This window comes from Passer domesticus, chromosome 5 (assembly GCF_036417665.1).
Source record: "Passer domesticus isolate bPasDom1 chromosome 5, bPasDom1.hap1, whole genome shotgun sequence".
In the NCBI taxonomy this organism is placed as follows: domain Eukaryota; kingdom Metazoa; phylum Chordata; class Aves; order Passeriformes; family Passeridae; genus Passer; species Passer domesticus.
Window position 1 is genome coordinate 81,197,958 of NC_087478.1, and position 23,847 is coordinate 81,221,804.

A 23,847-nucleotide genomic window follows, 5' to 3' on the forward strand; every position below is an offset into this window, starting at 1 on the left:
CCTCTTCATAAAGCAAACAAGTTTCTAATTCCTGACTTACTGAAAAAGCAAGGAGCTCTGCTAGCATTGCAATGCTTTTAGTCTTTGCTTGGAACTTCCCTTGGAACTGGATTACTCCTAACTCCAAGAGGAATTTTTATTTGGCAATGGCTACTCCTCATCTTTTCATCTGTCTATGATTGATCCTTTGGTGGGAGGTACTCATCAGGCTGTGTGTTAAATTCCACTAATTTGTCCTATGCCAACAGAAATTGCTATGGCTTTGTCTGTTTCTTATTATTTCAGAGTAATGGCGCTTTTTTTTAAGGTCTGTTTTATGTTCATTCTGTTGCAAATTCAATGGAAAGAATGTCTCAGGGCAAAGGGAATGCATGTCAAGTAGCAGGAATAATGGAGAGCAGGGTCTCAAACTGGGACACTGGTGGTCTTAAACGTGACTAACAGCTTCTCGCTTGCTTTTTGGTAAACCCATTACAGAGTCAGCCCTGCTGTACAGTGGCACCAAAAGATGGCAGCTGGGGCTGGGATGGTGTCCTTGGGATGGATGAATGGGCTGGTGCAGGTTTGGGCTGCATGGCTTTCCCCAGACAGGGACAGTGCTCTCCTCTCCCTGGCAGCCACTCGTGCCAGCCTCCACCAAGAGTGCCAAAGCCTTGAACGCTGAATTTAAACAAGAGCCACAACACCAGGGAATGTAACAAAGAGGGCTTGAAAATCATCCCTGAAAGTTTTCAAAGGGCTCATGGACTGGTCCAAATGTGCTGTTGATTCAATGTTATTGGAACTGGGAATTTTAAACCCCCAGGGTGTTGCTACCCCTGCTTGTAAAGAATGTGTTAGATAAAGTGGGATGACAATAAGGGTCCACAGCTTTTTTATACTGCTAGGGGATGGCTGATCCCAGTTCTGCCTGTGCAGAGCTGTGGTGTAGAAAAGTACTTTTTAAAATGTGGGGTTTCTTTAGATGATTTTGTCCTGGAGCTGTTAGAGAAGAAAAAAATTCATATATAGGCCAGTGACAGAAATGGTTTGTGTCTGTTCACTGGCTCAAAGAGTAAGACAAAGTTGAATGCATTATACATTTAATTGTTTACTTCTTAACTGCTTTGTTTTGCCTGGGTGTAGGTTCTTCTTTTGAAGAAAGAAGTCAGATAAGCAGTTGTTGCTGAGTATACATGCTGCTCATCTCTCCTGTCTCTGTTCTCAGCACTTGAGTTGTGGGGTTTGCATTACGGGAAATGGAGTTCATTTAAATAGCAAGACAGCAAATGAATTTGGATCTCTGTGTGTTTCAAAGAGACCCCAAAGAGGCTGAGAAGTAGCCATAGCAATCTAAAGATGCAAAAGGACTTGTGTGGGCTAGAAACAGCCCAGTTTGTATGATTGCTTGGGGTTTTTATTCAACACTTGCACTGCCTCAGATCATCCATCTAAAAAATGTGGGTTCAGCTCCTTCCTCTGTACCTGGAGCACCGTGGAAGTGGTTTGCTTTTCAAAGTGGATAGTTATGTCTGTTGGAAAAGCAGGTTAGAAACCTCTTCTGGTACCTTCTGGTATCAAGATATTTTAGAATGTAACTAGTTCTTACATTTGCCTCTCTGAATTACTGCCTTAGGTTTTCAAAGAGGAGAAGGAAAGAAAAATGAGACCCATTTCTGAGGTCTGTGGTCTAAATGAGGGGAATATTTGAACAGAGCTCAATAACACGATCCTTACATTGTAGCCAGCACCTTCTTCTGTCGGTTCAGAATAGGAAAATGTGGAACTGAGCTGTCTGTGCCGTTCAGATGCAGCTGAAAACAAGTGGTTCCCTTCACCCTTGAGATCAGAAAGGGCATAACCTCGAATTTGTGTGTGTATTCTGCCAAATTTGAGTGAATCTCTTAAAGCTGGCTGCTGCTGCTCTGCTGTGGAAATGCAGCAGTCCATTTCATAAAGGAGTGACATGAGAACAGAGCTGACCTCAAAGCTGGCATTGAGCCCCGATTTTGGTCACCTGTCCTTCCTTCCCCTGCTTATCTTCTCCCTTCCTGGACTTCACTAAGTGGTGCTTTTGGGTTCCCCTCTTCTGGGACTACTTGATCACCTCATTTTTGCAGGCTTATAGAGAATTTATTTTGGTGTGTTTCTGGGTAACCACTGAGGCAATTTTTGTCCTAGCCTTTGTTCCTTGGAGGTGTTTGAGGGAGGATTGTTAAGAAAGAAAAAGATTGCTTTTACTATTGACTAGATATTCACTAGAACCCATAATAATTTCTAGGCTTTCATTTGGGGCCAAATGTGAGCACATCTTGTATTTCTTTTTTTGGCTAGCAGAGCAAAGTGTGTGTTGGGAAAAGGCTCCAGGTTGCACAGAGGAAGCTGCTTGAACCACTGGCTTCAGCAGATGGAACTTCTTACCAGATACTCACCCCTGCTCTGTGATCCTCCTTAAAAGATTTTTGTACATTAAAGGCCAGCATTTCCATAGCAGTTTTTCAAATCTCTTGTGTAAAGTTGAGAAATAAAGCAGAGATATGATAAGCTGTGCTGCCTTCCTCCACCCTTGTGCAAGGATGTTGACTGTAAAACCAAAAATCTCTTCACTGATAAAATCTCTCCTGAGCCAGGGGTCAGTTGTCCATTTCCTGACCCATGCACAGATCTGTTGAGAGCATTTTTCTGAGGAACACTCCTTCCTTTCTGTTGTGTCCTGTTTTCCATATGCTGTCCCTGGATTATTTCCAGGGAAGGAAAGAAGCCACCAAAAGGAGCAAACCAAACCCACCAAATCTCACCCCACCTCTGGTACTGCTGTAGCATCTGCTCTCAGACCCAGATGTGAGCAGCTCTAGGGGGTGATTATTGTATTGTTTCCATACACCAGCATGTTAAAAATCCAGTTTCCTCCTCTTGCAAACTGGCTTAGACCTTCAGTAGCTTTAGGGTCATCTTGCTTGATTAAGGACAGCAAAATTCACTCTTGGCTTGTGCTTGCGCATCTGTAACTTTTTAATCTGGTAACACATTTTAGTTATTTTAGCAGGTAGTCTTGCCAACAAATACTTTCTTATTCCTATCACTTACAAGGTTTATTTGAACAAAATTCTATTGTACCAAATAAATATAAACAGTACTTCTGCATAATACTCCCATCCTGCGTTCCAGAAAATTTCACAAACCTCAGATTCTCAAGTTTTTATTTCTTAGAATCACCAAAGGTCAGGAAACAGTGGAGCATGGTTTGAAATCTTTACATCATTACATGCAAAGCTGGCATCTGTGCTGCTCCACTGTCAGCAGCACAGTCAGCCTGGAGTCTGAGAAAGAGAAGTGCTGGAGAGATAAGTCATGTTTAGGGGAATGGGAGGGCTCTGAGAAACAGGATATGACACAGAGGCCATGGGAAAAAGTGAAACCTCCTCCTTTGCCACAAACCCAGATGCCTGCAGTAAAGCTGGGCCTTGGTGGGTATAGGAACAGCTATAAAGAGCAGCTGGTATTATGGGGTCCTATAAGAGCACCCTCATGTGTATGGGCAGCACTGAGAATATGATAAATCTGAAGACAAATAATTATTATTAATGCTTGGCAAAAGCAGCTGCTCATACAAGCCAGGACAGTCACAAAAAATGAGTAATTTTATGCTGAGAGAAGATTTGGGCCTGGAACAAAACACTTGGGGATCTAAGGAGGAGCCCTTAGTGTTGCTAATAAATATCCACTTAGGCAGATTTGTCACTCATGTTTCTGAAAGTTTTGTGGCTGGATGAAAAGAATGTGCTTTTATTTCTTGAGCAGCTGTTCTTTTAAATGGGTGCAGCTGTACCACGGTGTCCATTGACACCAGTTGCTTTGTGATTTAGGGTATTGGTTGCAGTCAACCAAGTAGAAAGGGAAAAAAAAAATCTTTGTTAAAATGAGGAAAATCTTGTGAAATAGCTCAAGGCTGTCAGACTGCAGTGTTGCTGTGGAAGCTTTTGAGGGCCGTGGCAGTGGGTTATCATCAGCTGGGGCACAGCTTTGCTGGAGCTGCCTGTGTGTGCTGCAGCGAGGCCGTGAGCTGCACATGCAGCGTGGAAATCATCTGCAAGCTCTCCTGTGGCAGCAGCAGCCCTGCAGTTATGTAAGGCAGCTTCATTGGTACAAGTATGTGAAAACAGGAGCTGTGAACTTGCAGGCGATTCAGAGCTGAAATTTTTCCATATTCTCACTCCAAAAGGTTTTTTTGGAAAGTTTAATGGAATGCTGTTTGGCATTTTTTGATGGGAGTGAGTGTGCATGTCTGAAGGGGACATTTTTTTTTTCCTAAACCATCCCGTTCTAAGAGTGAGTTTGCTAAATTCAGAGCATTAGGAGAGGAAGAGTTTTAATCTTGGCTCTCTCAGTAGTCCTGGAGAAGGACTTCTGTCTTTGTTGTAGACTTAAACTATTAAATATCCACAAACATATTTTATGGTATTTCAGTATTTTACAGGTAATACTGAAGTTTTAAGCCATCATCTTAAGGACTTCTTTTCAAAAATAAAAATCAGGAAGACATTGCTGCTGCTCAGCTTTTGCCAAAACTTTTCTTTCCTGAGCAGAAAAAGAAAATTGATGACGAAAGGAAATCGGTGACCAATTCTGTCACTACATATCTATTTATTTCTAATGGCTCTTATAAATGACAACTTCAAAAACTGAACTATCCAAAACACTTCATCCTGAGGTGAAATATCAGGAGGTGCAGTTTGTTGAAGGAGGTTACTTTTTTAATGTAAATTACTGCAATTTCTTGAAGATAAGCAACTCCTATAATTATTAATGCCAATTACCTTGTGTAGTATTTTTAAATATCTAATTTTTGGAGTAAATAATAGAGATAATGACATTGCAAATAAAACCATCCTATTGCACTGTTTTCCTTGAATGAAAAAGCCAAATTAATTTCCCTTTCCTCCTCCAGAAAGTGAACAAAAAGCTGTGTTTTAACCAGTTAAACAGATTTAGTTGTCCTGGATAGAAAGGTAAAGGTCTTAAATTTCTATCAGTTTGTTAAATCCAGGTGTCCAGTCAGAGGAGGGAATTCCACATTGAGGCAGTTTGGAGGCAGTAGAGAAGGAGCACTGGGAGTGCACTGCCCATCAGCCAGCAGAGAGTTTATTGTGGTCCTGACAGCCTTCTGAGATGTCACTAGGATTTTTTGTGTTGTTCTCTCTTTTTTTATGGCATGTTTCTTTGGTTGGATGGTTTTTTGGTTTTTTTTTTGGGTGGGGGGGCAGTGTTAATGTTTATTTTTGTGGCTTTTTGGTTTATGCATTTGAAATTGCCTTTTTTTCCTCCCTTCCAATGTGCTTTGGGGAAGTCATGGGGGATCTTTGCTTGGCTTTGTCTGGTTCTGTTTAAACTTTTTCACTTTAGCATGTATGAAATTTCTTGTACTGTAATAGGCCTTGAAAAGATGCTTACTGAGAGATTAATATAGATACATTGATTAAAAATTCAGTGTAAACCACTGAAGCCAGTTGGAGTTAGTTTAATTGGTTACAAGGCAGAGTCTGCCCGAGTGTGGTCCAGTGGGTAGAAAACACAGCAATTCTTTTTGGATAAGTCTCTTTTTCCCTCAGCAGTTTATGCTTAACTTATCTAAAATTCCCAGGAATTACTTGTGAGCTGATTTGAATTCCACTCATTTGAATTCTACTACTTATAAAAGCTGGGAATTTTGAGATCCACTTGCTTTTTTGATTGCGTTTATTATAAAAGGTGAGAACTTTCTCTCACACAAATATCCCTTTTCTCTGAAGAGAACACCCACAAAGACAGGTGGAAGGCTTTGGAAATTCAAAATGGCAACGGTTTTTTAATGGATTCAGAAAACATTTAATATTTTTGTGACCAACAAGTGACAGTGTTTTGGGGTTCCTTATACTTTGAATACAGCACCTGGAAGACAGAGCTTTAAATTAATTTGATATGCCTGATTGCTTAGGTTAAGTCTAATTATGTGATAATTACTAGTTATCTAGTTAATCTCATTTTTTACTCTGGCCATGACTCATGGGGTCTTGGGTCCCACCCTATGCAAGAGCTTCTGGCTCCCAAACCAACATTTACATAATTTCTTCTGCTGTCCTATTAAATTATTGAAATCGGTTTCCTCCTTCAACTATTCCCTTACACCTTTTTATTCTTTCCCTTATTACAAGGCAGTTATGACATTCACTATTTAGTTTAGTCCTGTACTTTTCTGGGTATTTATCCTTCTGTTGCAATCTCACCCAAAACTTTATATAATTGTTCCAAGTGCCTATTGGTGCTCTTTAGCAGTGACTCTATCTTAAGCCCATATTCTTTGGGAACAATCAGGCATTTTTAATTTTTTCCCCTCTTTCTGGGTGTTGAGCAGCTGAGCCAATCAATATTTGGGATCCAGTGATTATTAGTGGATTTTAGCAGCCCCATTCAGCTGGACAGCAGCTTTTCCACCTGTTTGGTTAAACAGGTAAAGCCTTTGTAAATGCAGGGAAAAAATTTAGTTTGCTGTGCATCAGAGGGCCTGGCAGTCAAATCTTGGAGGATTTTCTGCTGTTTCTTTTGGGAATGGGTGCAATTTGAATGCAAGCAACCTGTTTCAATGCAGTCTGTACAGGAGGGCATGTCTTTTGTTGTTGCACAAGGGAAGCTCCCAGGTTTTGGGGTAGGGTGCCTTAAAACATCCTTGTGCTCTAGTCTTCAGCCAGGAAAAAACAGTAAATGTCAAATATATTAGTTAGTAAATAAAATTAAATTACTAAGAAAAGAAAACTACTTGTAATTAAAGTCCATAAACTGGTAATAATTCTAAGCATCCCAAATGTTTTAATTCACTGCTCTGACTATAAATCATTTCATCCACTGCTTGAATCTTTGGAAACTACCTGAATTGTGGCCTAGAAATATTTGTGACTCAGGGAGAGTGTTTTCAGCCTGTTTCTCCTGGGAATATAGGATATTTCCTACTTTGTAGTTGTTGGAACACTGAGTAGACCTGTATCATAAACAACATATGCTGCTGTCATTAATAGTATTTTAGGCAGAAGGCTGTATTGGAAACTTTTATTTCTGAGAGGGGACAGGAGTGGGAGCCTGGAGGAAACACTGCTAGGCCAGTTGTATATGGGTTTAAAAATAAAACAGTGCCAGCACCAGCACCCCCCAGCCCAGCCTCTGCCATAGGTTCTGTCACCACGTATCTGTTTATTTCTAATGGCCCTTTTAAATGACAGCTTCATAAACTGAACTATCCAAAACAAAGGCCATGGAGTTTACTTTGGCCATCTCAAGTAAATTTTCCTAATCTAAACATCAGCAGTGCCTTTCATAAATCAGTCCAATGACGTCATCTTTTCAATTAGCCAGCCTGGTGTTTGTGTTCTGGCCCCAAAAGCTATTTGACCAGTTAATGTTTTCAGGTTTTGTAGTAGTCCAGACTTCTCACCAGTTCTCAGTAACGTGCTTCAAGTGGGAACACATTTATCAATAATTGCCACTTTTTAAGTGCAGATAGCAGACAGTGATTAATTGCTAACCTTTTCTGTTGTCTACCAGAAATAACAAGCACAGTCTGTGGAGTTCAAAATTGTTCATAATATATCTCGCAGTTCTTAGTGGGGGACACAGGCATCTGCAATTTATAGGTGTTAGGAAGAGTAGGGAAATAAGAAAAATTATTGGGTGGGTTGTATTTCCAGGAAAGGTAAAATGAGGTAGTGCTAAGAGCTGGGAGTGAATCATCTGTCTGCCTGAGTCTGCTAGTTTGTCTTATTTCCCAATAAGTATTTGAAACTTGACTTAAAAGGTTATTTCAAAGAGATTCAACTTCAGTCTCCCTTTCCTGTGAGTTAGAGGGATCAAGCCCCTGCTGACAGTGAGGCTGTGTGCAGTGTTGGGTTGGGGAACAGTTCAGCTGCAGCATATCTTTTTCCCTAGATGAAAATGCTTCCACTACATGAAAGAGGTTTATTCTGATAAGGTTTTTAGCAAAATCCACCAACTGCCAAGAAATAGTCAAGCAAAGCAACAGTATTCTTCTTTTTAATCACACCTTCCTCTCCCTATGTGGAAATAACAATAAAGGCTGATATGAGCTGAAAAAAGCCAGAAAATGCAGAGCCAAGGCTTAGCTCCTATCCTTAGCTCACCCTAGCAACACATTCATGCATTGCAACACAGACGCTATGTCAGGTCACCTTCTACCGTAGTGTCAGCTGTGACTGCATGCCCTGAAAGAGAAACCAAAAATTATCTTAAACACACAAAATTCCATATGTGTGTGTACGATGTATGGTTTTGTTTACATTAGTGATGAGACTTGCACCAGTTAAATGGTTACGTCCTTGGCTTGAAATGTGCAAATGCTGGTAAGCTGGCTCTGTGAATCTCTTTCAGTGTCCTTTGAAACAACCTGAGCTTGGGTTCCCATGATGCTATTTCTGTGCTTCAGCTTTCTGCACTCACAGCCTTTCAGCAGACGTCCTGCTGCTTGGCATTGCCGTGGCTTAGCTGGTTGATAGCAGGAGTGGGAGCTTTGGGAGCCAGGCTGTTCTTTTCCCATTTCTCTTTCCCCATCATTTCTGAGGCAAGTTAGGAGCCCTGGTATTGGTGATGCCTTGAGAGGCTGCCCTAGAACAGAGATTAGACAGAGTTAAAGAATAAAGCAGGGGTTGATTAAAAGGATCTCCTCAATGGATCCACTTTGGGCAGCACCAGAGCCCAGCCAGGGCTGCACCCAGGATGAACCCAAATGGTCCCAAAATGCACGAGCGCTGCCGGGGTCTCTCCCTGGGCTCAGCTCTGCTCCATGTGCACATTGCAGTTCAGTGTCCAACCCCAGCTGCAGCCCCTGCAGTCCCATCCTGCTTGTTTTTCTCTCTGCAGCCCACGGGGTTTGTGCTCCTGGGCTGAGATTGGGATCATTTGTCCTTGGTGCCCAGCTGGAGCAGGAATTGTTTTGTCTCCCTGCTCTGTGCAGAGGGCTCACCATTCCCTGAGATGAAGCTCAGACCCACACACTAAATCGGTACTGAAAAATATAAAATCTAAAACCTTGAGATATCATTAGCAGTGCTTTGGGCTGCAGCAGGGGCTGAAGGAGCAGCATCAGTACACACTGAAGCCTGTGGGTAATTTTAAGGGAGGTAATATTCTAAGTGAGCTGGAACAAGTTCAGGAAGGGCAGGGAAATGCCTGTCTCACCTTTGCTGGTGAGATACTTGCAAGTCTCAGCCCATTTCAGTGGGTTTTGCTTCCTGCTTGGCCATGAATGTGTGGCGCTCATCACAAACACTTATCTGTGAATTGGCCACAGACTTGCTTGAGAACATGGAAACTTTCCCTTGATGCTCTGTAGGAAATGTTTTAAGTCCTAGGGCTCATGCTTAACAAATTGCTGAGCTGATAATCATCCCCTTTAGTCTGTCTTGAAGCAAGTGAGCAGAGTGTGGGAGTGAGCCTCACATCCATTACTGAAACTCATGAGTGGAGTGGGGGTGCTTTTTCTTCAGTGCAAATTTCCTTGATCTTGGGGAAGAAGGAGGAATGCATTAGAGCTGGAGATGTCTGTTAGTCTCGTTGAGGCGCTTGTGCATCAAGCATCCCTCTGCACTGAGCTTTTTTCCTTGATTCACTGATAGGGTGGTGCTTTAAGCCACAATTTAGCCCTGGCCAGATGGGTATAATGGTTTTTGTTCTACAGGTTGAAGGTTTTTCTTCATGATTTTTGCAGTTGACTGGGTGAGAGGACATTCCTTCTTGGGGGTTGAGAGAACATTTTTCTAATACCCAGTCTAAACCTTCCCTGCTGCATCTTGAAGCCATTTCTTCTTCTTATCCTTTGTTACCTGGGAGAAGAGGCCAACCTCCACCTCACTACAACTCTGTTTCAGGTATAGAGTGACAAGGTTCCCTCTAAGCCTCCTATTCTCCAGGCTAAACAACCTTATATCCCATAGCTGTTCCTCAAAAGACTTGTTCTCCTGACCCTTCAGCAGCTCTGTTGCCCTTCTCTGGACACATTCCCAACTCCTCAATGTCCTTCTCGTAGTGAGGAACCCAAGCAAACCATCTGAGGTGTGGCAGTGATGATCTCAGTCAAGAGATACTGTTGTGGAAATACTAATTTGGTGGTTTTGGCTCTTGAGGAGGATCTTTATTTCTGATATAACTTGTTCAAGATCACTGGGCTGCAGAGTTGCTGAAGTCATCCTGAGAGCAGGCCGGGGTGGAGTTCTTGCTGATAACCTGGTGGCAGCAAACCCTTGTCCAGAGCTTGGTGAGCACTCGGGAATCTGCAAAAGAAAGAGAAGAATGAATGGTTTCTGGAGTATGTTAAATCCAGTGAGCAGAGCCTGTGTGTTTTTCTGAGAGCTGAAAGCCTGGATTCATGCATTATCTGGTAACTGGAGCTAGGTTATCAGTCCCACTGTTAGGGGTTCTGTCTGACCATGCCCTTATCTCCCAAGTGCTACCGGTTGCAGGGCAAGTGCCTTTTTTTCCCTGCTTTATGCAGCAGCTTCTCACATGTCTGAAGGGAAAGCTTTCTCCTTTTACTGCCATCACTTGGGCATGCCAAGGTCAGCATGAGGGGGGAGCTGAGGTTTGCTCTGTGCAGATAGAAGGAGGCAGCAAAGGGGAAGCTGTGTCTCTACAGGCTGGCATTAAAAACAGTCTAAGAGGGATTTTTTTTCCTCAAGTTAAAGCAAATAATTGCAAAGAGCACACAAAGCAACTTCGGCTTGAGAAGCTGTTTTATTGGAATTTGGGGTTTGCTGTGTGAGTCTGGGATGAAAGAGGATAAATTGACTCACGTGCAGGTGAGGCAAGGCAGCCTGGAATGACTGCAGAACAACAGAACAAGGATGGCTTCCCACCATGGAAGTGCAAATCTAGTGGCAAATTCATGAGTGGTGTGATTTCCTTTGGCCTCTTTTGTTGAGAGGAAAGGACTGACACAGCCAGCACTCATTTCCCAGCCCTACTGTGAATGCTCAATACATCTGTACAGATCAGTACATCTGCTTGTCCCGTGTTCTGCTGGGCTGTTTGAGTTACAAACTCCAACTGGAGCTGTAAACCCTAAATGGAATAACCTGTGCCACCTCTAGCTGTTGTGTGTAGGAGGTGAAACCATGCAGAAAAGGGGTTTCCTGCAGTCTGAGACTGAGCCCAAAATCAGAACACGCGAGAACACAGCGCAGGATGTGTAAAAAGTGAAGGCAGGAACAGTCTGGATGATTTTTATGTATATGAGAATCTGCCTTTGTCCTGGAAAAAGTAAAGGAATTGACTTAGAGAGGTTGTAACTGGTGGTGAATGTATTTTGGTAATTGAGCAACAACCACAGAAAGCTGAGTGAAGTGGAATGAAAGAGTGTGTGGTGAACTCTTGGGTAAAAGTTGATAGCATAGGCTGTATCTTCAGGGGACAAATTTCTTTCATCATCAGTCTGATTTATAGACTTCATTAGATATGGATTTTTTTCAAGAAAGGAATCTGAGCCAATCTTATCATTGAGTTGTTTGATAAAACTGATTTCTGAGTGGTGCTCTGGGGTGAATTTTATTGAAATAACCTATGGGCTTTTAAAAAAAATCCTTTCAAGAGGCTGAAAGCCATATAAATCTTATTTTCAATTGTATGCACAGCAATTTGCCTTGGGCTACACATTGTAGGTTCAACAGTTTCTTGGGCCTATAATTCTGATGAATGGGAATAATAGCATATTCTCAGGCTCAAGAATGCAAATTTTTAACAGTTACAGAATAAAATGCATTTCTGAGGCTTCCATGATACAGAATCACAGAATATCCTGAGCTGAAAGGAGCTCACAAGGATCACTGGCTCGGCACAGGATGGCCCCAAAAGTCAGTCCATGTGTCTGAGAGTGTTGTTCAAGCTCTTCTAGAACCCTTGGTGCTGTGACCACTGCCCTGGGGAGCTTGTTTGAATGCACAGCCACCCTCTGGGTGAAGGTGCTGTGCTCTCCCCTTTCCACAGCAGTGTCAGAAGGGTAAATCAGAATCAGAACTGTAGCAGCACCATGTGAATTCATGTGGAAAAGTCCCCAGTAGGTCCAGTGGGGTTTAGTGTGTCATAAGTGGAGTTTTTTGGGCAGTCTCTGAGCAGTGATAAATACAGCAGCTAGACTGGCTTCTAGTGGCAAAGTGTCTGTGTTTAATTTTGATATCTGAGGGGAAAGGTCTGAAAGCAGATGATTTTCTTTAGGGATATATCCTACTTGAAGCTTTTTCTCCTTACATAAGCTAATGCAAGAGCTTTCCCCAGTTGAAGTGACAGTTCATGTGTGTAGGAGATGAAAGACAAGAATTTCCTCTTTCCTCTGGATCTTTTAGCCCTGTTCTTGCTCAGGAGTCCTTTTAAGTTGCAGCTTGCCTGGTGTGTGCTATCCAAAGCTGTTTTGCACATACCTGGAGCTTTTTTAAAGACTTTCTAGAAGTGCCCTGCAGCCTCAGTGCCTGGTGACAGACAGCTGGGAAATCCTGGTGGTTTTTCATTGGCATTGCAGTTGGCAGTGCCACTGTGAGGACAGGGGATGCTCCCGGAGCTCAGGGGATGCTCCCTGCTCTGCTCTTGGAAAGGATGGACTCTGGTGGTTGAGCCTTTTTGCAACCAAAATCTCTCAAGTGCATTTCCTCTGGCACACAGAATTGTCTTTGTAATCCAGAGGAAGGAGAAACTGGGTCTGAACAGGTGCAAGAGAGAAGTGCGAAAAAGAAGTTGGAAAAGAAATAGAAATATTTCTGTGCTCAAGCTCAGGAAATGTGACATGCTGTGCCTTCCTGGTGAGAAGACAGTAAGTTTTCCATTGAACTTTGAGGTAAAATGCAGCAGTATTGCCTTGGCCATGCTTTTGTCACATAGCCACAAAAGTGAAAGGAGAGGTGTTTAAGGCTTTTAGGACATAATTGATTTGAAACTCATTTTGCATTTTGTGGACATTGACTGTGTGAATATAAAGGCTTCTTACATCTTTGGGCTGAATTTTGAAATAGTTTTAATCTTTATATGAAATTTGGTGCAATGTGTGATCTTTAACTGTGAACTGAAATAAACCAGGTTTTCTGCTGAAGCAGGACATTTGCAGTTGCTATATTTCCTCTCAGCAATCCTCTAGGTGATGCCCTCCCGTTTCTACTGCTCAAACTAACACAAAGTAAGACAGCCTGCCTCTCCTTCCCTCTCCCCCATCTCTCATTGTTCTAGGAGACAGGCTTGAGCACTGTAAGACCAGGGAGCAGCCACACACTGGTCGCCAAAGAAAACCTTTATTTCTTGCAAGCAGTAGTACTAATGAGCTTCAGGTACAATCAGTGCAGTGTGTTGGGTATTTATTATGGTACCTGGCTATCAAGTCTTGGGGATAAAACCTAAAGATTCTTTATGTTGTCCCTCCCATGATGATAAAGGCCTCTACTTTTAAAAGATAATTATGCAAAATTACCGTTTTCTTGTCTGAAACTTTAAGAGCTTAACTTAATTTCATACCTTTGCTTGGAAATTGTTTTGGTGGCTGACCCTTTTTTGTTTAGCAAAGTTGGATTTTTGTTTGGATAGCTGTTGATTTTTTTGGGCCAGAAGCTATATGGGGCTGTTAGCACTATTTAACACAAAACCTTAAATTGCTGTGATAAGGGACTCATGTGCTTAGCTGGTCTTCAACTTGCTCTGTAGGAGACTCTTAAATATATAATCTAATTTTCTCAAGCATTCATAACAATCTATTTACACATAATTTAGAGGTCTGTCAGATCTCTAGAATTACCCTGTTAAATTATTGGAGCTAACTTTTAGTGCAGGTTGTAATTAGTTACTTGTTCCAGCAGGGAATTAAAATCAAGCTGTTAGCCTGTACATCTTCAGAGAAGAACAGAAAGCTGTAGCTAATTATTCTGATGGTGTGGGACTGCTGGTTGGCTGAGGAAGGGAATTATTTCAAATATCATCTCTTTGGAGCAAGGCTGTGTATTGCAGCCGTGTTGAGGACTTAACGGTGAACAATGATGGCTTTCTGCTTTGGAATTATTTGCTAATTGTTTTTTAGGTGATAGGTATTGCATTGGTTTCCATGCAGCAATTTGAAATCAGGGGTCAGAGAATGAGAGGGGAGAACAACTGGAAAACCTGCTTTGGACATGTAGTGAGAGGGATCCCAGAGAAGAAGCCATGGATGAGTATAAGCAATAAGTCCTGGGACAGACTTGACCCAGGAAGTAATTTTAACAGAAGATTAATATTTAAGTGGTCAATTGGCTTAAGAAGAGCAAGCGGGGAACAGGATACACCCTATTTATATACTTGCTCTGTTATCCTTTGTATATGAGCAGGGTCTTTATCCAAAATCTTTGTGACAGTTGAAAAAAAAAAAACTGTAGAATTTGTGATGAGGAATGCCAGGTCTGTTTTAGCGTGGTGTGTGAGGGGACACACAGGCAGTTAAAGGGGCTTTTGTTTTAGGAGGTGAAGAACACAAATAGAAAAGAAACTTTTCAAATTTGACTTCAGCCAATTGGAAGCAACAGCTTGAGTATATCCAGGTGGGAAAGCAACATGAGTGACAAGGAATGGCAGCAAAGTAAAAATGTCAGCTTTTGTGTGTGCATATGTGTATATATACATGTGGGCACACAGCCAACCCATGGGAGCTGAGTCTAGGAGCTGAGGAAGAATGAGGAAATGTACCAGAAGTACCCATGGACAAACCAGGAAAGGCTAAGCCAAAAACCAGGAGGTGACCAACAAGATACACCCAAAATCAAAGGAAGTTCTCATATGTAAGTACTCAATGGAAGATTAAAGAGTCAATCCACTTCTTCATGAAGCGGGAGACCAACATTTTTTAAATTTACTCATGGCTGTTGAGCAGCTGTGTTTATGGAGAAGATCAGTTGTGTGGAAGATGCCTGGTACAATCCATGTGCCCACAGATGACAGATTTATGTGGAGAAGGTTAGAGGACATTCACATGTTTTAGGGTAACCTTGGCTCAATGAACTCCAGGTTAGGACATGTAAAGAGGTGGTGGCTAACATCTTGGAGCTGCCATATCTGAGAGCACATGTGAAACAGACCTATAGATTAGTGTCCAAATTGATTTTTGCAGAGGGGGAGGTAGGCGAGAGAGGAAATTTCAAATGTTCAGTTCTCAGAAAAACAGTGAAGCGAAGTAGCCAGAATATGTTTAAGCACCTGGAAAAACAAAAGAAAAAAGCCCCTGATTTTGTGGTTTAATAATTTCACTATCAAGCTGAATGGTGGACCTGAGGGAATGTTCATTTAAATACAGAAACCCTGAGGAGCTAAGAGAGACTGTCATTATCTTGCAGAACAGGTTCAAATTCCAAAATTTATCTGAGCAAGTTGCAGTTTCAGTGTGGGAAATGAACTGCAGCTCAGTTTGATAAATGCAGATTAGTGTAGCTAGGCAATCCTAAGGAGGATGGGAAACAACCTGCTTGGAGCAGCTACTTAGAAAAAGAGCTGGGCTTTTTCTGTGGATCACAGCCCACACTTGGAAGAATACCATTATATGGATGTGAAAAAAAGTTAGTGCCATAGTGAATACCTAAACTATGCTATTGTATCAGCAAGACAAATCACATAACCTTTCTACTTTGCTCTGCAATTGCAAAGCTTTTTAGCTTCAAACTGGGCTCTTTCTAATTTTGTTCCCCACGGTCCAGGAAAGATATGAACCCAAGTCCAGAGGCGAGTTCTTAAAATGACTGAAGATAAAGAAAAAACACGACCTCTGAAGACAGATTGGCAGAATCTGAGCCGAGGCAAAAATGTGGAGGAGTAACATGAGTCTTTAAAAGGCTCTCACAAGGAGGAAGTCACAGTCTGCTGTGTAAATTAGCAGAGAGCAGGATGCTGGCACTGGCAGCAGCGCTGTCAAACAAGGGGAGCTGGGTGTCTGTCAGGAATGTCACCACCCTGAGTGATCCTGACTCCAGGCAGGGCTGTGACCTGAGGTAATTTACAGCTTGCTTCCAGTCAGATTTCACTCAGCAGTGACCACACTCTGACCCCCAGTATAATAGCACAACTTTGGCAATTCTGAGCACTGGGTCTGATTCCAGATGAGAGTTTGGAGTTTGTTTTTTGTCTGTTCAGTTCGTAAATGGATCTTAAGCTTTCCTAGAAAAACATATGGGGCAGGGCAGAGTGGTTCAGAGTAGAAGAGTGGCAATCTTGTACTCAAAATGAACCTGCTTCTTTTCACTTCTAGATTTATGGGCAATTTGGAGCTTGTTTTGATCTCTTTCAATAATTACACATATAGATGATGTTTCGATGACCACAATCTAAAACTGTTTATATTGGGATTTCATTCTCCAGATCAAAGCTAATTTGAGATGAATACATTCATAGATACACATGCAGCTCATCAAATCCCTAAATCTACTTTATTTTGTCTTTCTTTGTTATCACATCTATGCAAATGATTTCTAGTCTTACCTTTTTGAATTTTGCTTTAGGGTGAAGTTTGCCATAACAGTTGTCTTTAGAAGTGTAAAAGTGAAACTTTCCATTTTAATTAGAATTTGATGGAAGAGCTAGGATCCACTTTCTGCAGAAATTGCAAAGAGGGATTCAATCCTTTCAAAAAACAGCCAAAACAATCAGGTCCACTTTTAGGAGCAGCTGTTTGACTGCAAGAAGCAAAGGGGGGAAAATACTGAAGGAATACTGGGAGATAAGAATATAACTAGTATTTGTGATTTAAACTTCTGAAACACTAGTTCCTCCCTAGCTTCCACTGGATCCTTATTTCTTTCTCACTCTTTCTCTTTTTTTTCCCCTACACCTCATTTACATTGCTTTATTTCTGTCACATTCACCAAAGGCTGTATATACATTTCCATTTAGCTGGAATTCTGAAACTGCAAATGCAAGGGTGAGTTATTTCTTTGAGACTAGAAGCCATAAGTATGTGTTTAAAATAATAGCTCCATACCTTAGACAAATGTCAAGGTGTGCTATGATTTTAAGTTCCCTGTAGAAAGCAATCTTTGATTGCTTTTTAGGCTTTGATTTAGAAATTCCCAGGAGATATCAGCACTTGTTATATTCCTCATTTGGAATGGTGTTTGGGGTTTCACTGGTTTTAACATCAGATGGAAGTTTTTCAATGACTTTTCAGTGACGTAAATGTGTGCTTTTTCTTTGAGTGTCTTCTTGATCCTCATTATTATTAAGAAAAGTGTCATGGCACACTGAAGCATAAGTTTGTCATCTGTTGCTTTCCTCCACAGCTCAGCAGAGCTAGGAGATGTCCTGCACTTCTCTGCAGTTTTTAGGGATCATGAGTTGAAATGGTTGGTGCTGCATTCACTGTCACATTTGCCAAGAGAGACTAGAAAAAAATTGCTCTTTGCTTTGAAATCCATAAATTGGTCAGAGCACAGGATGGCCAGGGCTCTGCTACCAGTTGTGCATCACCAGTACATAAACCAGTGCCCAGTTTGCTACCAGTTTAGCCTCTGACCAAGTTATTTTTGTCACATAGGTGTCACAGTGGGTAGGTTAACTGAAAGTGCCCGAGGCACTCCTGTGCACCCACAGTATCACCAGGTATTTTGTGTCCTTATCAGTGGAAAGTAGAACAATAACATAACTTTGATGCTGAACATTTTAAGCAAAAAGGCCTTTTGCAAGTGTTGCTTAAGGGTCTGCCCATCACAGAGGGCAGCACAGAGCTGCTTGCAGTGAGACCACGGAAGCAGGAGCCAGTTTGTACAGCTGTGTTTTCATCCCTTTGCCCTGAGCCCTCTGGGAAGACAGCATTTTTGGGAAGTATTGTGTGTCCCAGCAGCTCAGCTCAGGGCTGCCAGTTCCTGCCAGCAGGAGCACGGTGGTGGCTCTCAGTGATCAGGAATGGTGTGGCCAGCAGGAGCAGGGAGCTCATTCTGTCCCCTGGCACTGGTGGGGTCACACCTGGAGTGCTGTGCCCAGCTCTGGCCCCTCACTTTGGGAAGGACTTTGAGACCCTTGAGTCCATCCAGAGGAGGCAATGAGGCTGGAGAGGGGCTGGGAACAGAAACCCTGAGAGGAACCCCTGAGGGAGCTGGGGGTGCTCACCTAGAGAGAAGGAGACTCAGGGGTGACCTTATTACATGAGTTACACCTTTCAACTCCTGAAAGGTGCCTGTGCTCAGCTTGGGCTGGGCTCTTTCTCCAGCAGCACTGACACAACCAGAGCACACAGCCTCAAGCTGCACCAAGGGAAATACAGGTTGGATATCAGGAAAAAGGTTTTTACAGAAAGGGTGATAAAGTTCTGGAATGGCTGCCCAGGGGGGTGGTGCAGTCACCATCCCTGGGTGTGTTTAACAAAGCCTGGATGTGGCACTGGGTGCCAGGGTTGAGTTGAGGTGTTGGGGCTGGGTTGGACTCGATGGTCTTGAAGGTCTCTTCCAACCTGGTGATTGTGTGATACCTTTCTGTCCCGAGCAGTGCAGGGCTGGCAGGGAGTGCTGGCTCTGCCTGGGCTGGTGTGTCTAGACAGGGAAGTGCCGTGCAGGAATCCAGCTGTGCTCTTGGAAGCAGCTGGGCTGTGCCCTGAGCAGCCACTAATTATTAGCCTGGGCACTGCAGCACACTGACGTGGCAAGGCAGCTCCCCACACCTGAGCTGGCTCCCAGAGCCCTGGAATTAGTGGTGGAAGTAGTGGTGTGGACTTGCCTCACTTGTTTTTTGGATGTTTTTCTGTTTTGCAGAAGCTGCCAGACAGTTATCAGGCAGATAATGGTTTTGGCTGCCCTTGGCCTGGGTTAGATTCCACCTGATACATGGGAGCTGGCAATTCCAAATCTCGATTACAGAGCTTTTGCATTCTTTTGTGTACGGTGTAATAGTTGTTATAGATTGATTTGATTACCAACACAGTGTCTGAGCCTTTTATTAAAAGTGACAAACCTTTTGAGACTTGTAGGATTTAATGTTCTTGACTGGCTCAGCCTTCCAGGGTGACTGCTTCTTCTGCGTTTGTAATAACTGGCAGATCTCCTTATTAAATTCAGTAAGAGCAAAAGCATATTTCCACTGAAATGAATACCTCAGGAATGAATTCTGTTTTAGTGGGAAATTTTCCAGTCTGTCTGTGCTTTTATTTTGCTCACCATGTGAGTCCTTTCATACATTTTTACTGTATTTGCACTTATTTGCAGTGCCATATAACAGAGCCATATATAGGTAGGAGTGTTTTTCTGTTCCTAAACCTCTGCAGTCTGTGGGTGCTTGTCCATGCATGTGTATCATAGACAGATTATACATCTGGGGTCAGTGTGCAGTAGGATCAGTAAAATCCTGGTAGGGATTGAAACAATTCTTTATTTTCTATTGGAGTTCTTTATGTTCTGTTGTTTCTGTTGAAACAATTCTTTATTTTCTTTTGATGTAATGCAATTTACTCATCCAACACATCTTTGATACTCCAGTTTGTTTACATCACAGGACAGTATTAAAATATCACCCAATCAGATTTAAAAAGTTACTAATTTCGTAACTTTTATTTTTTCCTTTGTAGGCTACATTTCTAGAAAATTTTTATTTATTTAATTAATTTTTATTTCAAGAGCTGCTGTACTTGTGGACATGTCAGTACTGGAAGTCAATGAGTCCTTTTTGCTGCCTGTCAGATACATCTGTCTGTCACTACATATTAAATACCTACAACAGGTTATTTAGTTATGGGACAGCTGTTTACCTGTTGAATCTTTCTACAAGAGAAATAATGTGCATCTGTTGATATCTAGACTCACAGTAAAGTTCTCTGTCAGAGGTGGTCTCTGTGCTTTGCTAGAAGTAGGAAATATCCTATATTGCTCCTGATGTTTCCAGGATGCATGTGATACATTAAAAATAAAACAATCCCTGAGTCAAAACAGCATGTGTGCTGTTGTGGTGCAGTGTATTGTCTTTATGAACTGCAGAGGCACCACAAAAAAAGGCTTTAATAATTTTTTGAGGTTCTTCCTATAGCCTCATGAAGGTTTCAGTGAACAATTTTAGCAATACCAGTGTATATACCACCTTCAGTTGTTCCTCATTTTCCCTCCACTGAGACTCAAAAGTGTCAGAGAGCTCCCATTTCATTTTGGTGTAAAGAAAACCAGATTAATTTAAACCACTTTCTTAACATGGATTTGACATTAAACTAAAAGGAACTGCATTTGTCTTTCCTTTGCCTGGAGGCATGAGAAAAATGGCTTGTATCTGCCTGCAAAAGATCATTTGGACTTTTTATGGTCTTCTGGTTGATGACTGGCCAGTGATTTTATTGGCTGTTAAATGGTCTGTATCTCACTGGGGCTTGGAAAATAGTCCACACCAAGAAAGCCATGGATAGTCACTTGGCTTGGAGTCTCTAAGGGAGAGCTCCACACAGATAAGTTTTTCCTTTCTGCTGGTAGGTGGGATTTGAAACATGTATTGCTCATAGCTGATACCAGGTAATGTGACAGAACAAGACTGGATGAAATGGAGCTGGAATAGATTTTGTCAGTAGAAAATGCCTAGAAAAGTAATGTGACAAATGCAAAGGAAACTTCACCTGTACTGTATCTTCATCAAATATCTGTGTGTAACACTGGATGGAAAAAGACAGCAGTAATGGGCTGTGACCTGAAGCCTTTGCCATAAAAACCTCCACAGCAACAACAAACCAACAGTTCTCTTGCTGTAAGGTGATCATTTTCTCTTTTCAGGCTGAGATATTTTCTGTGCAATTATCAGGAGGGGAAAAGGAAAACCAACTCTTTAACCCTTTCCATGATTTTCCCCCCTTTACCACCTTTCTAAGGGAACACTTGGCAGAACCTCAGATGATTTTTGGCATGCTGGGGGGAAAGACTTAAACAGGTCAGATAATGCCTGCTGTACTTTAAGAGAGGCTTTTTGGAGGGATGCAGAAGCCCTGGACACGTTCTCTTGCCTGAGTGTCCCTGGAGCAGCGTGGCTCAGTTCTCAGAGGAAACACCTGGAAGCACAAATGCATCCCAGTTTGCTCTGCCAGCCCTGGAAGCTGGGAAGGTAGATGGAGCTCTGGTGCCAGCAGATTGAACACTTGCCTTCTTTCTTTAGTGTAATTACATTTGCTTTTCAAATTAAAGTGTTTCCTCCTGTTTCATGGTGTGACAGGTCCAGAACTGTGATTGAGTGCAGGCTGGAGGGCTGCATGCTGGAAACCAGGTGTTTGGTTTGACCAGTAGTTGTCTGGTTTTCTTGTCTTGTTGCATGCTGGGAATCAAGGAAAATGAGATTTATTTTGGAGTGCTGGTTCTCTTTTGCTTTGTAGCACTAAGAAACTCTTTGATCTCAGAGGATAGATTTTCATAGGGCTGTGGCCTTAGGCAAATATCCCTTAAACAGCTGTCAGCCTTACAGCTACATATTCTTCCATGCAAAGTCTCTTTTTGTTGTGTAGGTGACATTGTTAAGGTAGACACTGACACCTTGTTTTGGTTTTTTCAGGAAAATTAATTCTTTGACAGTCACCTCAAGTATGGCATCAATTTGCTCCAGAGCACTCAGTCAAAGCACTCTTAGCAGAATTCTGTGAATCACAAAATATACCAGGGCAGAAGCAGCATGCTGCCCTGTTCAGCAGTTCATTAGCACTCCTGAGTGATTAACTCCTCATTTCCAGGGAAGTGAGTCAGCAAGGAGTCAGGCCAGACCCTGAGTCATCCTTGTGCCCATGGGGGCTCACCAGGAACCTGCTGCCCTGGCAAGAGAGGAGCTGGCCAGCTGGTGGAAGGCATCCTTCCTTCCCTGCAGGCACCCCAAGACTTTCTGGTACCTGCTCTGTGTGGTTTCCTCTCACTGGGGCTGAGGAGCAGCTTCTGATCTCTTTGCTCTCACCAGTCTACCAAAAAAATGGATCAGAGAGAAGGTGGAGCCAGGTTTTTCTCAAAGGTGCACGCTGTAACATCCAGGGGCAATCAGCAGAGCAAGAAAATGTCAGATTAAGTAGGAGAATTTTCACAGCAAGGGTAGTTAAACACCAGAACAGTGTGCAGTGTAAGGCTGGGGCACATCTGTCCTGGGGGTGGACAACACACCCCAGCCAACAACCTGAATTCACCTGCCTTGAACAGGCACCTGAACTAGGTGACCTTGAGAGGTCATTTTCCACCTGAATTATGCATTATTCAAAAATCTATGTGTTTAACTGTGCTCTCAATCAGAGTTTTCTAACTTGACTTCAATCCAAATCTCAGGTTTTAATCCACATTGAGGTTTATCCATAACATCTGTGTTGTACTGCTTTCATAAAGAACTTTGGGCATTCTAAACTTGTTGGCTAATTTTTTAGCATTGCTGTTCAAGAGGGTTTTTCTGCATTCATGGCAAATAAAAAATTTTCAGGAAGTGAGATTGTAGAAGTAAGAGTGGTGCAGGTTTGGGCTTTGGCTGCAGTCTGTGACCAAATGCAGTGCTGTTTGTTCCTTTGGGAGTGCCTGTCCTCACTGTGGTGGCAGTGGTGATGTGCCAGCTTCTCCTTGGCCTTCATCACCATCCATGGTAGCACAAAATTTGTACCTGGGTAGCCTAGGGGACCTTCGTGCCTGCACTTTTTTTTCAGCACTCTAAAAAAAAATTCTCTCTGAAAGGCCAGCGTGGCAAGGGAGCAGCACTGTGTCTCCCCAGGAAGTTTATTGTTGCAATAACACAGATAAAAAGGATTAGACAATGTGTGGAGTTTCTTAGGCTCTCTGAAACTAAAAATAAAAACTCTGTATATTTTTTTCTAGTGACTTGTATATCAGGTGCCAGTATGTACTCCCAGGCTTTTTCTTATGGATCCTTGATGCTGTTCCTTTTGAAAAAAAATATTTAAAACTGCATGTAATAATTTAAAAATATCATACTGCTTTGACAGTTCTCTTTTTTTGGTGGTTTTTTTTTTGGGGGGGGGGGGGGTTTGATATTTAGTTTCCTAGCAAGTAATTTTTAAAAGCACTGCTTAAGTAACCTAGAAATTTGCAGATTTATTTGCTTGCTTGCAAGAAAGGCAACACTGTCATTGGTTTATCCTCTTTCAGGGTAAGTTTTTTTGATAGTTTTGCCACTCCCAAGTTTCCCCTTCACTTTTCTCTCAGGGATTTCATTCTTTTACGCCTGACACTTCTTGAAGTGAATATTGAGTTTTTGTTTTTCCTGTCATTAGGCTGGCCTACCTCAAGGAAAAGTTCAGACCCTTCCAGAGAGAGGATCAAAGAGGTCAATTATAAATGAAAGGTAGGGGAAGGAGGGATATTTTCCTGTCTTGCTTCATCATTTTCACTGATGGAGTCTGCAGAAGCAGAACAGTCTGGTGCTTGTAATATTTGGGGATGGCTCTGTGTTTTCTGAGCTCATGATGGAAGGGAGCCAGCCAGAGAGCTGGGGAAGTGTACAGCCTGCCCACATGTTTGGAATGGGCTGGGAAGCTGCTCCAGGTTCTGATTTCCCAATCACTGCCTGCAAAAAGCAGGGATGGGGGCGGGGTGAGGAGACTTCTCCTATTCATTTGTGGAGGTGGGGGGAAAGAGAAAGGAATGGAGAATGGAAAATGAGAGAGAAATGGGAAGATTCTGCTTTCTTCCTGCTCCTTGGGGGACTGTTGCTAGACAGAGCATTTGATGAAGAAAACGCCATGTTTGGGTTTTCAAATACTCGAATTTCAACTGTGCCGTTGGCCTCTGAAGCTTGTGAGCGAGTCCAAGAGAAACAATCTTCCTCTCCAAAGAGGTTTAGCTTGCATCATGTAGGCTCCTTAGCCTGTACAGTCATTTGAAGTGATGTAATGAAAAAAAAGTGGAAGTGGCATCTTGCAAATCT

The 23,847-nt window shown here is 42.4% G+C and overlaps 1 protein-coding gene across 7 annotated transcripts in view; it reads left to right on the forward strand.

Annotated features, from left to right (window-relative positions):
- Positions 1–23,847, forward strand: part of PDE3A (phosphodiesterase 3A) — a 227,101-nt gene that overhangs the window by 93,229 nt on the left and 110,025 nt on the right. For 2 of the 7 annotated variants that reach the window (XM_064421432.1, XM_064421431.1), the window contains exon 2: positions 23,195–23,265. The exons of the other annotated variants lie outside the window; for them this stretch is intronic. The gene's annotated coding sequence lies outside the window, so the exon portion shown is untranslated. The remainder of the gene's footprint in view (positions 1–23,194; positions 23,266–23,847) is intronic. 7 annotated transcript variants of the gene reach the window in all.